The sequence below is a fragment of the Pogoniulus pusillus genome, chromosome Z (genome assembly GCF_015220805.1).
Source record: "Pogoniulus pusillus isolate bPogPus1 chromosome Z, bPogPus1.pri, whole genome shotgun sequence".
NCBI lineage: Eukaryota > Metazoa > Chordata > Aves > Piciformes > Lybiidae > Pogoniulus > Pogoniulus pusillus.
Genome location: NC_087309.1, coordinates 32,240,812 through 32,259,876, shown reverse-complemented (window position 1 = coordinate 32,259,876; position 19,065 = coordinate 32,240,812). Strand labels below are relative to the sequence as shown.

General features: G+C 40.4%; 1 protein-coding gene across 4 annotated transcripts in view; it reads right to left on the bottom strand.

Annotated features, from left to right (window-relative positions):
* XRCC4 (X-ray repair cross complementing 4) overlaps positions 1-19,065 on the bottom strand; it is a 228,933-nt gene that overhangs the window by 70,023 nt on the left and 139,845 nt on the right. The gene's annotated exons all lie outside the window — the stretch shown is intronic.

Sequence of the window (19,065 nt, the reverse complement as noted above, 5' to 3'; positions counted from 1 at the left end):
AGTTTCTAGCTTCTCGAGCACCTGAAATGACTGAGCAAAAAGAATCTTCTAAAGAAGCTCAGAAAATTAGATGAAATTAAATGAAATTAATTTTAAACTTGACACTACACCACATAGTGCCCCCTTTTTCTTCAAAGTCTAGACAAAACCACTTGCCTAGTGAGACTTGAGATGCTTGAATCCACACAGACCAAGAGACTGAACCACATCTGTTTTCCAGGAGATGGTCCAAATCCAGCAGCTTTCAAATATTCATATGGAGGAACCTAACTTTTACTGTTGGATCCCTGAAGTCCCCCAAGGAAATAAGCAGCAGCTAATGAAGACGGCTCAATCTAAACAAGATTGAGTTATGTCTTTCTTCGCAGTTCTTCCAAGGTACCTACTTTTGTCAACCTTCAAAGAAATTCATAGAATCACAGAATCATCGAATGGTCTAGGTTGGAAGGGACCTCAAGGATCACCCAGCTCCGTTTCAGACAGGATCTACCTTATCCTGGGCCAAACTTAAAAACAAGGGGTGCTGATTTCCTGAATTAGACACTATTAAAAGACTAGACTGGATTCCAAAAGCTGTTCCAAGATGCTGCTGACAAGACTATGAGCTGCCTCAAGAAAACAAACAATCAAACAAACAAACTTGCAGATGTGGACTTTGTATTTGTTTCTGGCTTGTACATCAAAATATTCAGGTGAAACTGCTCTGATACCTCCTCCTTGTTTCTTCACATATATTAAGGCAGTCACACTTTGTTCTAGCAGACAATAGAGACTGTGTTACAGGACACAACACACTTTTGTAAGAACATACAATGGAAGAATAACATTTGGAGATAACAGGCAATGGCAAGTTAACCCACACACAGGTGCACCTTTATACAGCTAGTGTTAGGCTCCACTCCAGTTCATTTTCTGAATTCCATGTCAAACTAAGTCTAACAACTGGAGAGTTGTTAAAGATGAAAAGCGCTCGTCAACATGACTCAGCCAAGGAATATATATAAAAAGCAAGAGACCTCAATTACATTTGGCATGTCTGTGCTCTGCTAAGGACAGCAATTTTAGGTGTGAGAGAAATTTAAATGATTTTGAAGTTCTTATTGAGACTCAACTTTTTAATGCTAAGGTAACAACATTTAAATAACTACCAGATGAAGGCTTTAAAACTAAGTACTATGCTTAATAATTACTGAAGGCAGGAATAACTAGTAGAGAAGTGAAGATATGAAACAAAAATATGAAAAACCAATCTAGATTCAGGAAGATTCAAGAAAATTGAAAGGCTTGCAACCTACCTAGACAACAACATTCAAGCCAATTGATACTCAACTTTGCTAATACTAATGTCTCTCAAATTAGCATTATCTTTCAGCTGCATATGTCTCTGTTGAATAGAAATACATCTTTTGGCTGATATATCTCAAAGCTCAAATGGTGTCTCAAAAATTTTCCTCTAACATCTGATGTGGCTCAACTTTGTAATTGAAAGAGATGTGCCACTGATTTGGATAGATTTAAAGGCATTTTAAAATTATTTTCAGCACTCTAAAGAGACAGATCATTTTCCAGTCTTCTTGTTAGCTGTGAAAACTCTGATCAGGCAAATGCTAACACAAGACAACAGCACATGCCATCATATTCAGCATAACATACCTACATGTGAGGTGGTTTTGCAGAAAGATCTTAGCATCAGAAAAATTAGAACTAGTGAAAAATAAGTTTAGCCTGACAAAAAGAGAACACATCAGGACACAGGAGTCAGTGCAGAACTGGGAGTGGTATGCAAAAAAATGTGAAGAAGTGGAGTGTCTGGCTAACACTGTCTTAGGGCAACATTACAGAAAAATGTTGTTAAATCTAGCCTATGAAAAGGTTACAACAGCAAGAGAAACATCTCAGCCTTGCAAATAATTTCATTAAAGGTGCCACGAACTTCAGATTGTGGTCTCTGGCAGCATCCTGCACCAAGTCATACAAAATAAACAGTCTAACAAGCTTTCATAGAAAGATGTGATGGTTGATTTGGTGTTATTTAGAGCAGAAGAGGTGTTGATGCATATTGGGCATGCAGCAGGCCATTGTTACATGCCTCTCAGGTGTTAGGTTGTACAGGAGAAAGCAGAAAAACAAATAAAGGATTGAGAGGTCTTGCTCAAAACACTGAATAAAGCTCAGCTTGGCAACAAGTGCTAAATCTTGGTGTCACTACAAGGCCTTGAGTTCTTGCAATTTCATCCTTATTTATTTCAGTACCTTCACACAACTTTTCTGTCTTGCTATACACAGTCTTGCTCCTGAATCGGTAAGCCAAGAACTGGATGCAATATTCCAGGTGAGGTTTCACCAGTGCAAAGAAGGGAAGGAGAACCTCTCTCAATCTGCTGGACATACTCTTAATGTGCCCCAGGATCCCATTTGCCTTCTTGGCCACAAAGGCATATTGCTGTCCCTTGGATAGCTTTTTGTCCACCAGGATTCTCAGCTCTTTCTCCACAGGGCTGCTTTACAGCAGATCATGTACCAGCCTGTCCTGGCGCAGTTTACTGTTCCTTTGCAGGTGCAGGACTCTGTACTTATTCTTGTGGAACCTCATCAGGTTTCTCTTTGCCCAGATCTCCAGTCTGTCCAAGTCTCGCTGAATGGTTGCACAGCCTCCAATTGTATCAGCCAAGCCTCCCAGTTTGGTACCACCAACAAACTTGCTGAGAAGACTCTGTCTGTCTGTCTGTGCCCTCATCAATGCTATTGATGAAGATGTTGAACAGGACTAGAGACAGCACTGATCACTGGGAGACTCCACTAGTTACAGATCTTCAGCTGGGCTTGACGTTGATCTTTGCACTCTATTGTTTAGACAGTTTTTAGTCCATCTCACTGTCTGTTCTTCTACTCTACGCTTCCTAAGCTTGTCTCAGCAACATGACCTCCTTTTATGATCAGGTTACCTGCCTGGTGAATGTGGGGAAGGCTGTGGTTGTAGTCTACTTGACTTCAGCAAAGCCTCTGACACTGTCTGCCACAACAAGCTCCTAGCCAAGCTGGCAGCTCATGGCTTGGACAGATTCACTCTGTGCTGGATCAAGAACTGGCTGGATGGCAAAGTACAGAGAGTGGTGGTGAATGGTGCCACATCCAGTTGGCAGCCAGTCACTAGTGGTGTTCCCCAAGGATCAGTGCTGGGCCCAGTCCTGTTCAATATCTTTATTGATGACCTGGACGAGGGCACTGAGTCCAGCATCAGTAAGTTTGCAGATGACACCAAGCTAGGAGCAGGTGTTGATCTGTTGGAAGGTAGGAGAGCCTTGCAGAGGGACCTGGACAGGCTGGATGGGTGGGCAGAGGCCAATGGGATGAGATTGAACAAGGCCAAGTGCAGGATTCTACACTTTGGCCACAACAACCCCAAGCAGCACTACAGGCTGGGGACAGAGTGGCTGGAGAGCAGCCAGGAGGAAAGGGACCTGGGGGTACTGATAGATAGTAAGCTGAAGATGAGCCAGCAGTGTGCCCAGGTGGCCAAGAGAGCCAATGGCATCCTGGCCTGTATCAAGAGCAGTGTGGCCAGTAGGACAAGGGAGGTTATTCTTCCCCTGTACTCAACACTGGTCAGGCCACACCTTGAGTACTGTGTCCAATTCTGGGATCCTCAATTCAAGAGAGATGTTGAGGTGCTGGAACATGTCCAGAGAAGGGCAACAAAGCTGGTGAGGGACCTGGAACACAAACCCTATGAGGAGAGGTTGAGGGAGCTGGAGTTGTTTAGCCTGGAGAAGAGGAAGCTCAGGGGTGACCTCATTGCTGTCTATAACTACCTGAAGGGAGGCTGTAGCCAGGTGGGGGTTGGGCTCTTCTGCCAGACAACCACCAACAGAACAAGGAGACACAGTCTCAAGTTGTGCTGGGGGAAGTATAGGCTGGATGTTAGGAAGAAGTTCTTGTCAGAGAGAGTGATTTCCCACTGGAATTGGCTGCCCAGGAAGGTGGTGGAGGCACTGTCCCTAGAAGTGTTCAGGAAAAGACTGGATGAGGCACTTGGTGCCATGGTCTAGTTGACTGGATAGGGCTGGGAGACAGGTTGGACTGGATGATCTTGGATGTCTCTTCCAACATGGTTGATTCTATGATTCTATGATTCTTGCTCGCAAGGATGTTCTGGGAAACAGTGTCAAAAGCCTTGCTAAGGTCAAAGTAGATGACATCCACTGATCTCCCTGCATCTATCTGTGTTTAGATTCATCAGTCATCGCCTGCTTGCAAAGAGGTAAACAGGACATTGCTTGTTGGCTTAACCAATCACTGTTACTCCTAGCTTTGGAAATAACATGTACTCTGATGATACACACTGTAAAAAGACTGTTTTGCTTCTGTGTTCTTTCCTTTGCTTCTCTCCCACACCATTATCGCTGGCTAGGGAATACTGCTCTGGAAGTTTTGCTTATACTACCTCCAGTTTTGCTTGGAGTAACATTGACAAAATGTTGATGCTTTTGGCTCCTTTTAAAACTGAATCTGGATCTCAAAAAGTAGTTCAGATCCATTAAAGAGTCAAGAGGGAACTCATTGTATCCTGATGATTTTTTTTGTTTTTCATTTGTACATCTTCTGTTTCTGTTCTCAAATCTGTTTTTACTTTAACTGAAATAGCTGTTCAGGTTCTATCACTTTGGATTTTGTCAACCTAACCATGTGTTATCTGACTTTTTTTCTTCTCGTTGAACATCCTCGGGCAATACTGTAGTTATACAGATATATAAATAAAGAGGAGCATTTACATACCAAGGGAACCTTTTAACAACTGATGTTTCAGTATAGTCTGACAGCGATACCACATCTGAGCAGAAAAACAATTCTGTATCTGTGACCAAAAGCAAATCCAATAGGTATACTACTTGGATAAATATTTAATTAGTTAGGAGTGTAATTTAGCCTAAAGGCTTGATGAGTGTCTTCACAAAAAATTATAATTTTTCAGGATACTTTTAAAAAAGTAGAATCTTGTTTGGGTAGCTTAATAGTTACTCAGGAAGCAAGTCCAGAGAGACAAAAGAAGTAACGGTCTGGATGGTTCTCCATTAGAAATTAGATGACATGATTTATCATGTTTTTACTTCAATGCTACACCTGTGCAACTTCAAGGTTTAGCAAGCTGCACCAGTACACTGGATAATGAATAATGCACCATTTCCCTCTTTGGGCAAAAAGCAACCCCTCTGAAAATATTTTACAGTGCCACTTAGGAATCTGGGAGACTGGACAGCAATGTGAATTAGGTGCTGGTAACAGTTTTCTTCCTGTGCCTAAATAACTGTTTTAAATGTTATGTGGTTAACTTTTCAATTCAGAGGAAAAAAAACCCAACATCTGAATGCCAGCACAGCCTTTCAGTAGCTCCACCACCCCCCACCCCACCCTGGTTTTGTAGCATCAGCATGCTTCATCCAGATCATTGATGAGTATACTGAGTAAGACTGGACTCAGTACTGGCCCCTAAGGAATACCACTAGCCATAGGCTTCCAATTAGACCCTGCACCACTGATCACAATCTTCCATGCTGTCATTCAGCTAGTTCTCAATCCACCTCATTGTCTACTCCTCTAACCCACACTTCCTAGGCTTACCTAGGAGGATGTTATGGAAGGCAGTGCCAAAAGTCTTGCTCAAGTCAAAGCAAACAACATCGCACTCCCCTCACCTACCCAGCTGGTCACACTACTCCTTATTACTCCTTATAATCTTTTCCTCCACATGACTAGAGATGATATCCAAAATGAGCTGTTCTATCACTGTTCCAGGGATGGAGGTGAGGCTGACTGACCTGCAGTTACTTAGCTCCCCCTTCTCACCATTTTTGAGGACTGGAGTGGCACTGGCTTTCCTCCAGTCCACAGGCATCTCTCTCGTTCTCCAGGACAGTATGAAAATGATGGAGAGTGGCTTAGCAATGACCTTACTCAACTCTTTCAGCACTTGTGGGTGGATCCCATTGGGGCCCATCATTTTGTGGGAGTCCAGCTTATCTAAGTGATCTCTAATGCAGTTTTCATGACCAAGGTTCAGCCTTAGCAGCAAAGACTGAAGCAGAGAAGGCAATCAGGAACTGTGCTTTCTCTGTGTCCTCTATCATTAAGTCACCTACACCACTCAGCAGTAGGCCCACATTTTGACTGGTGCTCCTTTTAGAGTCGATGTGTTTGAAGAAGCCCTTCCTGTTATTTTTTATATCCTTTGCCAGCCTTAATTCCAAAACCTAGATTTCCTTGTAGCATATCTATATACTCTGGCAATGTTCCTGTATTCCTCCCAAGAAGTCTGTCCCTTTAATTGTCAAATTTGAATTCACCTTAGTACTTGATGTCTTTTGAATCACAAGATCATTTTTGAAAGAGCCTTTTATTTTATCTCTATTCTGCTATTTAACATGCATTACAACACGGGCTCTTTTGTTCACTGCTTTTGAATACTGCCCATTTTTCCTTCAGTTATGATGCCACATCCACTTATAATAGTTGCTGTACAGTCAGCAATCTGAAGAAAATACAAGCATGTACTTCCTTTTCAGATTACTGTTCATATGTACAAGCTTGAATGAAGCAACAGCCACATGAAAATTGTTGTGAATTGGTTGACAGTTGAATAAAATGAGTGATTTTTTAAAGTGTTATTAAGTAAACAAGGAAGTCTTTCAGCATACTGCGTGTAAGTAAGGATTGTATTAATCTAATCCTGTACCTCCTGCAGCTTCTAATCAGCTATTGTTTTTGCCTATGTTCATGGAGATTGAAAAGGTAGTTCCATTATTTTAAGGCAGACATAATATTAAATTTGTGTAACTCTTCATCGACGAGCTTAGACTAATGCATAAAAATGTGCTATATACCCTCCCACAGATGACAGAACCCATCAAAAAGCACACTGATTAATGTCACACTGAATACTGATACAAGTTGACAGAGACAGATGAGTCCTCTCAACCAACCATGAAAGTGCATTTGCTTTTGCCATATGTATTAGTCACAGTGTATAAGTTTATGAATATTTATCTGCATAGAACAGATTTGGGAATGATCTAAATATTATTGAAAATCTATTGCCATGGACTTCAAGTACTTAATGTATTTTGCTTTGGAGAAACTCATATATGTGATAAACAGGCAAACAAATGCACAAATCAGTGCATCTCGCCATGCTCTCTCTTGTGTCTGCTCAGCAATGGGCCCAGAATCATCTCTTGTCCTTTTATGTACTCCTCTAGATCTTTTCTTGCCTCTTCTTCAAGCCATATTAAAAGATTAACCTGATCTGTGAGGCAGAAGGCACAGAAATGTGCCCTCGTAGCCAAGAGGGCCAGTGGTATTCTGGGGTGCCTTAAAAAAAGTGTGTCTAGCAGGTCTATTTTGCCCTGGTGAGATCACATCTGGAACACTGTATCCACTTTTAAGATCTCAAATTCAAGAAAGACAGGGATTTACTGGAGAGAGTCTAACAGAGATCTATGAGGATGACTGTGGGTCTGGAACATCTCTGCTGTGAAGAAAGACTGAGAGACCTGGGGCTGTTTAGTCTGAAGAAGGGAAGGCTGAGAGGGGATCTTATCAACATCTATAAATAGCTGAGGTGTGAGTTTGAAGGTGTCAGTTTCTTTTTGGGGGTGCCTAGTGACAGGATAAGGAACAGTGGGTACAATCTAGAACACAGGAGGCTCCACCTGAACACGAGGAGACACTTTACAGTGAGGGTGATGGAGCACTGGAACAGGCTGCCTACAGACTGTGGCATCTTCTTCTCTGGATACTTTCAAAACCTGCCTGGATGCATTCTTGCGCAGCCTGCCCTAGGTGACCCTGCTTTGGCAGTGGGGTTGGAGTCAGTGATCTCAAGACCTCCCTTCCAAACCCTAACATTTTGTGATTAAAACAAAACTCTGCACAATTCTCTTTAATTGAAGCCCTTTTGTGCTTGGTTTTCCTACATTTTCCCACTACATTTCAAGCATTCTGGAGCAGAAAATGTCCTGATACCTTTATTTCATCCAATCTGTGAAAAAAATGAATGTGCCATAAGACATGAAAGAAGATGGAGAGAAAATAAGTCTTCATACTTAAGTAGGCAATATCAAATACACAACCTAGGCATAGCTTTCACTGCTCAAGGAGCAAAGTTTCTTGGAAAAACAAGTTCCATAGTTTTTAGAAGGTTAATCGTCTTTTTTACCATAAAGAAACTGAAAAGTGTTGCTAATTCTAAATGCTAGCTTTTTAGCTCTGCTTTGCTGAGGTTGGACATCTTTAGAGAGGTAGGAGGAGAAATAAAAAAGTATAGAAAAAGAACAAAAAAATATTAGAAGTTTAATAGCTTCCTGCAGCAGATCTGACTTCTGAAAAGTGCACTGAGGCTTAGCAATCACCTCAGTGGAGAGGAGGATTTGCAAGTGCTGGTAAAATAATTTCCCAAATCCTGAGTTTTTGTCTATTTTTGTATGTAGGATTTTCCTCAGAGTGTTTCCTTGGGTTCATAATGAGTTAGGGGATTACTGGTCTTCACAGATGGTTGTGCCACATGCAATATTCTAATTTTGTACAGTAAAGAAGATATACTTCATGATCAGCCTAATGAACAATAAAACCAGTTATCTGAGGCAGCTTTATCTCATTAATATAGCCAAGCTTTCATCTCATTCTCTTCCTTGCTATCTTTGACATCAGGACTGAGCTGGCAACCACTGTTACTTATGCTTCTCATCATTGTAGCCTTAATCTCCTGCCAACATGTATAATCAAAATCTTAGGCATCTACATTACCTGCTTCTTCCTATTAAAAGTAATGTGAAAGTAATTCTGCATGAAGAGCTGTTTTAGGAAATGGAGGATTAATTGACACCACCACCAAAAGCCCTTTACAGGAGCGTTCATAAAGAGAGCGAACATTTGTTGCCATACAGTAATCATGAGGACATACAAGGAATTCCAAACATAATTTTCTTTGTTGATTTTAATGCACTCTCCTTTTTTTTTTTTTTTTTTTACTTCCCACTTTCCTCTAAAAGACAAAAAATACTGTATAGGTTGTTGTACATCAAAAGCTAATAAATGTTCCAGCACTGCCAGTTGGCTTAACTGCACACAATCATTCCTCCTTCTTACTGTAATTTACTCCTGAAGAGCAATTCTTTGGCATACCACATTAATACAACTCAGCTGGGATCACAGTATTTAACAAAAATAGTCCACACTGTGATAAATCTGTAACAACCCAAAACCTACCTAAGAGAGGCTTGAAATACAAAAGTTACTTAAAACATCATTCCAATACAAAAACTTTGTAGCAAAAGCAAGGGGTAAAAAACAAACACACAAACAAAAACCAATCCCCCCCTCCTCCAACCAATAAAACCCCAAACAAACATACAAATAAAAATCACAAACCAAGCAAAATTTACTAGAAAGGCAATGAAAGAAGATGTTGTTTCCGTTTCTTAAAGAGATCATCTTATAATCTCACAGTTTCACTGAAATACATTATACATTTATCATTTGAGACATATATCTCACCAGATTTGTCATAGCAATAAAATCCTGCTCTAAAGAACATGGCCTGAGAAAACACAAGGTAGAGTCCTGTCAGTCTTGCCAACTAATAACTTCTCCATCAACAGTCAATTATTAAGCTATTACTAGTGACAAAAATTGGTGAGATGTGCTCCAGACTAGAGAGCTGAGTGACTTTGCCCAGGAGAAATTGCAACCTCAGAGGTCAGCACATAATGCTCATTTTTTCCCTGCCCCAGGCTTTCAGCCTTCGTATTTTCCCACCTCTCCCTCGGGAGCCAGGAGAAACGGTGATTGCAGATACCAATTCTTTGCACTTCCCATGAAAAGAAATCATCCCTTCCCACATGGATGGTGGAAGACTAATTATCTACTGCTCACATGAAACAAAGACACTCACTGCACAGAAAGCCAAGCTGGCACCAAAGAGAAAAGCAACTTCATTGTGTTATATTTCTGCCTTATTTATTCCACCTGAATATGGAATGACTCCAGGTTTTTTTGCAAATATTGCTGTACATTACAATCAGAGGCTTTTCTACCCTCTTCTCCTCTGATGACACCCAGAAGTCACAAGGTACTAAAAGCAACTCTTCTTCCTGTTCAGACCTTAAATATCTGCTGATGACAGTTCAGAAGATGAGTGACACTTATTCAAAGATCCCAGCAAGCCACACAAAGTTAGAGCAGAGTTTTTCATATTCACATAGGACTGCCAAAACAGTCTGGTGTGAGCAGAGACTGCTGCTGCCAATGTCATGGCAAAAAGGGAAAGGAAGAAACCCCAAGATAGTGTTGAGCATGACTAAAACACAAAATATAAAGGCTTAATTCAGCTATTTTATTTTTGTTTGTTTCTTTGAGCATCACATTAGGGACTCAAATGGACCTGACTGTTCACTTTTAAGAGATTTATGAACCTGTTTACATTTCATCCTGAATGAGTTCACTATCAAAAACTTCCTAAACATTGCATTCCTTAAATTTATTATGGCAGGAATGAGCTTATCATTCCTGCACACAGACACTACATTGACTTACTGATGTCCCAGTGATCATGCAGCTTTCTTACACCATGCAAGGTTCTGCAAGTTCTTTCCAATTGTATTAAATAAATATACAACAAATAAAAAAAGTGAAATGTCCACAGGAATGTTGAATTTATTTTTTTTTAAAGGAGATAACTGTGGTGTAAACTCTATGCCTTCTACTTACCCTTCTACTGTGGAAGGTTACGGTATCACTTTCAGCTGAACTGAAATTTCACTTGGCTAATTCTTTACAAGAAAAAAATACTTGTTGTGTGAGACAGTAATACCAATGTCTGTGCATAACCCCCTGAGAATGCCAAATTCCAGGATGAATCTTTGGGTTTGCTACCTATATCATTGGTGGTGGCAAACCACATTTTAAATAAACCTCACATTAGGACCTTAAAAATGTGAACCACAAGCAATAAATTAAACAAATGCAGAAAGATGATCCCCAGGGAATTCCTGGCACACCACAGGTTCTGACTGCTTTTAAAGGGGTGAAAGGTTATCAAAAGAAAGAAGTCCAGCTTATTACAGTACTGGTGTATAATGCTAAGCGCTTTCTTTTCAAATGAATTAGATATACCTATGAAGACAGTAAAAACCTCTGGAAGGTATGGAAAGAGATGAGGGTATGAAAATAAACGCCCCTCACATGAATCATTAATGCACAAAAATTATGCAGCTGATTCTAGCCACAATTACACCCAAGACTACCTTCAATCAGACCCTTAAACTGAGCATGAAGCAGACCCAAACACTGAGCATGAAGACGGTAACACGTGTACTTAAGGTAATAAAAGGACATTCCTCCCTTGATCTCTTCTGATGGAGCAGGTGATGGCAACACAGGTGGCACAAAACACACCCTGGCAACATCTGGCACTTCCAAATACTGAGCCAGTGCTCTGAACATGGTTTTTACTTCATATAGAAGTTTCTGAGGACTCCTAGGTATAAGCTAACACTTAGAGCTCTCTGAAAAAAAGCAGCATTCATATGTAAATTAGAAAGATTTAGATTACTGCTAGTAAAGATCCTGTCAAATTTAGTGAGGATGTGACTGCACCTCGTTATTTCAGCAAAACTAAATATACTGAAATTAAGGTAAAGCATTTATTTCTTTCACTTTAAATGTAGGTCTGGTTCTGACAGTCATTCAGTTTTACCAAGCAAATAAGAAGTTATAGCCAGCAAAAGTCCCCCAAAAGATATATCCAAAGTAACAAACTACAGTTATAAACATAAACCCACACTTTTTGGCATGCAGAGTAATTAAAGTTGGTCACAGTGCTTGGTGCAAACATATTTCTTTGAAGAAAAGACAAGGAAAGAATACCTGGTATTTCCCAGTCAGTTGAAATAAAAGTGTTTCTTTACACGTTCTTCTCATAATTGCCAAGTACTTCAACTGTAATGACACTTTTTGGTTGTTTCTACTCTTACTCTCACAAGAATCTGACATATTTGCATCTGAAATTATGTTTTTCCTGTATTTAAGATGCTTTCTCCCCAGCTGCTTCTGTAACTGCACATATCCTCAACTGGATTTATATTCAGCAGCCAAGAAATTATTATAATGATGTACAGCTGCTGGAACGGATTATATTTTGAAACATGCAAAAGAACTCAGAAGAAATTCTGAGCCCTACCTAGTAAAGCCCATATGTGAATGAGGGCCATAAAGCTAGGTATTTTGTAAGTCAGACATGACAGACATTCAAGGAAAAGGGTTTTGCTTTTCCTACCTCTTTTAAATTAAAACAGTTTTGACAAGGCAAAGCTGAAAGATAGATTTTTACTTGTAGGAACAAAGTAATAGGTCTAAGAACTGGAAAAGAAATATTTTTGCTGATTAACTTTTGTTTTACAGGCTTCAGCACTGAGTTCCACTGTACTCTGTGCTTACAGACTGCACAAGCTACACAAAGTTTCTGTAGTCAATGACTATACTTAATTTACAAAATTATGTTAAAAACCCTGTCGTTTTCAGTAGGTACTATCTTATCTCAAGCAGGTCCCAATACTTTTAAAGTGAAATTATTATAGAAACATCCAATTATTTATAGCATTCAGGCTGACAGGCTATACACTTAAGCCTCTATATTGAATGCATATTCTACATAGCTAATAATGTTATTCATATGCAGTCCCCTGAGAGATTTGGGTAATGCATCAGTAAGCATAATTTCTAACTGTGGATTGAGGTTGCTGTTATTAACTTTTCTCCTCCAAGTAAGAAATGCAAATTGCAAAAAGTAGAATTTGCATCTTAACTTGACTTATACATTATCTCTGCTTTGCACCTTAAGAAATTGCCAGATATTAAGTTACAGTTAAAGCGTCACCAGTAACAGCACAGTTTACTGGAAACAGAATAATCTTCTATTACTTCCTGACCCAGCCATGCTCTCCATTTTATCGACCATCCTTTGTCATATTCTTAAGAAGTGTAAATTGTGAGAGATAATTTGATTATTATAAACTATAAGCAACATCTGTCAGCCTAAAGAACCATTTCCTTTCCTTGGATAGCTCAAATCTGAAAAACAATATACTACAGAGCTGAATAAACCTGAATCATGGCAGTTCACTGACCAACTACTTACACACAATTTCTAATTTATCTAATAGAACACCTTTACCTCTGCAAATAATTAAACAGTTCATATAGCAAACCTTGTTCCACAAATCCTAGCTTGGTGCTTTGCTGATCTCATGTCTATACTGCTTTCACTTTCAAAAAAAAAATGTTTCCAAGTTTCTTTCAAAATGTTGATTTAGACCTAGAATAAATTGTCACAGCAATACTAGAAGTCTAATAGATAAAAGCAATTCAACTCCTTTTCTTGCTACTGCACCCACACACAAAACACAAGGAAGGCAGTTCTCCTTTTGCTCCATTTTCTGTGTTAAATGGATTTTTATTTGCATTCTTCTCAGTATTCTTGGTCACATCTGAGAACATATTTTCATTCCAAAGAACAGAGAATTGCTACATAACTAGCCTCAATGTCCATAAATGTAAAATATTTGCTGAAATAGACATTTTTCATGACTCATTATTTACTTTAGATGCTCTTAACTTTACGCATAAATGGTACTTCCTTAGCATACTTTAAAATCTCAGGAGAAATATATACAAGATACAATTCCTACTTTGTGATAACAATGACTGTGTTGAAAACCACTGGATTAAAAAAAAAAAAAAAAACAAACAACCAAAACAACCAATCTGAAAGCCAAAAGGAAAATAAAAAATGTTTGATTCTCTACATCAGCAAAGAGGCATTTTTTCCTTCTGATCCAGGATCTGGTATCAGTCGACTCACAATGCATCAACGTAAAGATGGCATTATGCACTTGATGTTTGGTTTGTAACTGCCCTGTCATTGCCTAGCAAACATGGACCAAGCATTGATGATGCCAACAAAACTTGCAAATGGAAAACAGTTCTAAATAAGCTTTAGTTTGTTCAGTCAACAACTGTGGGATATGATTTTATCTGATACCCCCTTTAAGGAAGGAATATGAAGGAAGAACCAAATTTTTCTACAGGTCTGTACAGGAGGGCTCAGAAATAAGGATTCATTTGTGCATTTGCAAATGTGATCACAACCTGTCATTTGATCCTTCTGCCAAAGAGCAAAGCATGACATGCTCTCATGTGCTGTACATCTTCCATATTTGTGATGGAGTGTTTCCAAAGGTGAAGGAATTCAGAGGTTAATTTCCTCCCTGACTCCCTTCACCCTGTCAGATTGGGGTGGCTTGCTTGAAATAGCCATTTATTTGATAACTGACATAATAATAGATAACGTTTTGGCCAGAACCCCAGTGCACCATCAACTTACATTAAAGCCTTTCTAGCCTTCTGTCAGCCTGAAGAGGCTTTATAAAAAGCAACATCTACATTTATGACTGGGATCCTGATACTCGTTTTACATCTCTCTACTTTTGACAGGTTGAAGCAAAGTGAAAATTATTAGCCAAGAGAATTGACTGAAAGCTTGATTAGCAGCTGGCAAACGACTTATGATGAAGTTCAAAGACCAAGAACCAAGCAGGGACACAGAGAAAAAAAATCATCAAACTGTAAATGCAAATGAATACGGATTGGGTTTTTGTAACGTTCCAGGTAAATGGTGAGATCTAAAATCTTCTCTTCTAACCTAAGAAGTAGCACTGTCACTATCTTCTTAACTAAAAAAATGAAAGTATTTAAAAACATATTCCAGTTTCAAGCAATATCACATTTGATTTCTGAAGTCTCCACAGGACCATGGAGAAATGTGGATCTTGCACTACCAGATACACCATTCAGATTTCCAGGAGGCATGTGACATGTGAACCAACATTGTGACCTGTGGTGCAAAGCTGTTGTTTACAACACAATTCAAACATAATCATAGAATTACTTAGGTTGGAAGGGACCTTAGAGATCATCTCCTCAAACCTCCCTGCCAGGAGGCACCCACAGCCTCTCTGGGCAGCCTGCTCCAGTCTCACCACCCTCAAACTGAAGAACTTTTTTCTAAGATCCAGTTTAAACCTACTTTCCCTCAGCTTAAAACCACTCCCTCTTGTCCTATTGCCTGACACCCTTATGAAAAGCCCCTCTTCAGCCTTCTATTAGGAACTCTTTAGGTAATAGAAAGCAGCTAAAGTCCTCCCAGATGCCAACCCAATCTCCCTCAGCCTATCCTCACGGCAGAGGTGTCCCAGCCTTTGGATCATCTTTATTGCCCTTTTCTGGACTTGCTCCAACAGCTCTGTGTCCTTCTTATGCAGGCGACAGCAGATGCAGTATACAATGTGCATTCTCACAAGAACAGAGGAAAAGGGAAGAATTGACTCCCGTGACCTGCTGGCCACACTCCTCTTGACGCAAAAGAACTGATAGAATGGGCGTTTCCACAGGGTAAGCCTTGAAACGTGACTAGTTGTGCAATATCCAAGGAACAGCCACTCTTGGTACTCAGCTCTGACTTCATTCTGTAAGCATACTAGAAATGCTCTGCACAGTATGAAAAACATCATATTGTTTTTTTTTTCCCTAAAATTTGCCTTATTTAAAAGAATTAAACCAAAAGTATTAACACCCTTTTATGTTATTCTTCCACATACAGCACTCAGATATTCATACACCGAGGATTACTCAGCCCAAGGCCTCTATATTCTCCTTTGATTCTATAGGCCCTTCCTTCCACAATCAATGCTAAAAAGAGCAAAATTGTGTTTCAGGCAAACGCAGTCAGACTCTCAAAAAACAAACTGATAATATACGATGGGGAAAGGGCATTGTTGACTGTACTCTAGTAGCCTCTAAAAGAACAGAGGAGCAGAAACGGACATTTTTCAAGAACATTCTAAAAAAATAGGTTTGTTTTATATATATATATATACATATACATATATATATACATGTATTTTACTGATAAATCTGAATTGTAAGTATAAACACTCCTAGCTGGAATCAAGTGACAACCTTCTATATCAAAATAAAGTCATTTGCTTCTGATACAAAACAGAAGTATTTGCTAATCAGGGGTAATGCTTTTGTAGTGTACTTGTATCTGTATCTGTCTGAACAGCTTATTACCCATTGGATGTTAGATACAAAAAAGGAGAACGAGTATTTTCAAATCTAACTTATATTGATCTTACTTTCAAAACAATTGATTTTAGCCTATTAAAAAAATGAGGGCCACAAAGATGATCCAAGGGCTGGAACACCTCTGTTATGAGGACAGGCTGAGGGAGCTGGGGTTGTTCAGCCTAGAGAAGACTCAGGGGACATCTTAGAGCTGTCTTCCAATACCTCAAGGAAGGCTGGAGAGGGACTTTTCATAAGAGTGTCTAGCAAAAGGACAAGAAAGAATGGTTTTAAACTGAGAGAGAATATGTTTAGACTTGATCTTAGGAAGAAGTTCTTCAGCACAATACAGCATTAAGGGCCCTTCTCAAAGTCCTATTTGCTGGCTGACAAAACACTCACTGGGCATGCGTCTCAGAGGCTCCTGCTTGAAAATCTGTGTTCCTCTGTTATTTCTGTCTCTGTCCAGTGTCAAGTCAATTGGTGATGCCACCAGCTCTGATTCCTTAGACTCCTATATGCCCACAGGACGAGGGTGGTGGGATATTGGAATAGGTTGCCCAGGATGGTTGTGGAAGCCCCATCCCTTGGTGTTCAAGACCAGGTTGGATGAAGCCTTGAGCAGCTGAGTCTAGTTGAGACTGCAGAAGGTGGGTAGATTCAGACTGGACGTGAGGAGGAAGTTCCTCACCATGAGAATGATGAGACCTTGGAATGAGTTGCCTAGGGAGATAGTTGAGGCCACTATCCCTTGCGGTGTTTAAGGCCAGGCTGGATGAGGCTTTGGCCAGCCTGGTCTAGGTTAGGGTGTCCCTGGCCATGGCAGGGGTGTTGGAACCAGACGATCCTTATGGTCCCTTCCAATCCTGACTGGTTTTGTGATTCTATGAGAGGCGTCCCTGCCCATGGCAGAGAGGTTGGAAGAGATGATCTTTAAGGTCCCTTCCTACTTAAGCCATTCTATGATTCCATGAAAAATTGTATTGTGAATTAACTTCCACTGACATTACAAAGATCAGGATGGTGTGCTTGGAAGTGAATTCTGGAGATTGTTTAGTCCAAGCCAGGAGGACCCATGTAACTATAGAGCAGTCAGCCTCACTTCTGTCCCCAGAAAGGTAATGGAGAAATTTATCCTCAATGATGCCCTTAAGCATATCAAGGTCAGTGAGGCTAGTAGGAGCAGTCAACATGGTTTTACAAAAGGGAAGTCATGTTTGACCAATCTAATAGCCTTTTGTGAGGACATAACCAGGTGGATTGATGATGGTAAAGCAGTAGATGTGGTTTATCTTGATTTCAGTAAAGCTTTTGACACTGTCTCCCACAGCATCCTTCTGGCTAAACTGAGGCAGCGTTGTTTGGATGATCAGGTAGTGAAGTGGACTGGGAACTGGTTGACAAAAGAAGTCAGAGAGTTGTGGTCAATGGGATGGAGTCCAGTTGGACACCTGTAACTAGTGGGGTCCCACAGGGGTCAGTACTGGGACCAGTTCTGTTCAGTATAATCATCACTGACCTGGATGAGGGCACAGAGTGCACTATCAGCAAGATTGCTCATAAAACCAAGCTGGGTGCAGTGGCTGACACACCAGAAGGCTGTGCTGCCATTCAGCAAGATTTGGACAGGCTGGAGGGTTGGGCAGGGAAAAACTGAAAGAAATTCAACAAGGCCAAGTGCAAAATCTTGCAACCAAGAAAGAACAACCCCAGGGATCAGTATAGGTTGGGGACTGATCTGTTGAAAGGCAGTGAAGGGGAAAAGGATTTGGAGGTCCTAGTGGATGGGAGGTTGACCATGAGCCAGCAATGTGCATTTGTGGCCAGCACGGCCAATGCTACTTTGGGGTGTATTAGAAGGGCTGTGGCTAGTAGGTCGAGAGAGGTTCCCCTGCCATTGTACTCTGCCCTAGCGAGGCCACATCTGGACTACTGTGTCCAGTTCTGGGCCCCCCAGTTAAAGAGGGACATAGAACTGTTTGAGAGAGTCCAGCAAAGAGCCACGAAGATAATTAAGGGAATGGAACATCTCTCTTATGAGGAAAGACAGAGAGAGCTGGAGCTCTTCAGCTTGGAGGAGACTGAGAGGTGACCTCATCAATGTTTATAAATATGTAAAGGGTGAGTGCCAGGAGGATGGAACCAGACTCTTCCTGGTGATGCCTGATGACAGGACAAGGGGCAATGGGTGGAAGCTGAGGCATAGGAAGTTTCATTTAAACATGAGGAGGATTTTTTCAGTGTGAGAATGACAGAACACTGGAACAGGCTGCTCAGGGGGGTTGTGGAGTCTCCCTCTCTGGAGATACTCAAGTCCCACCTGCACACATTCCTGTGTGATCTGGTATCGGTGGTCTGGCAGAGACGTTGGATGATCTTCCAAGATCCCTTCCAGCCCCTCATATTCTGTGATTCTATGATTGTAAGCTCCCTCCTCAAGCCAAGCAGATTGTCCAGGACCAAGCCCAGTCAAGTTCAGGAATATTTCCACTGATACAGATTCCATAACCTCTCTGGACAACCTGTTCCTATGTTTGACCCCTCTCACTGGGAAAAAAAGACACTCATAATATTAGTACTTATAATATTACTAATTTCTTTGACACAGCTGAAGCTGTCCATCTTAGTTTGTCACTTGCCCTAAATGCATCCTTCTTTGCCTGTAGGGTTATAATGACAAACCTACATAAATATATGATAGCCTACAGAACCTTATTTCAGTTGGCTTCAATCTATTTATCCAAATCAATTAAATAAAGGAATTTCACAATTCTCACTTTACAGCTGTATTAAAACCATGGCTTCATTGAGATTGACAATTTAATCATTCACATGTATTCAAAGTTGGGTAAAAGTACTGAATATGACTATAAAGAATCCAACACAACA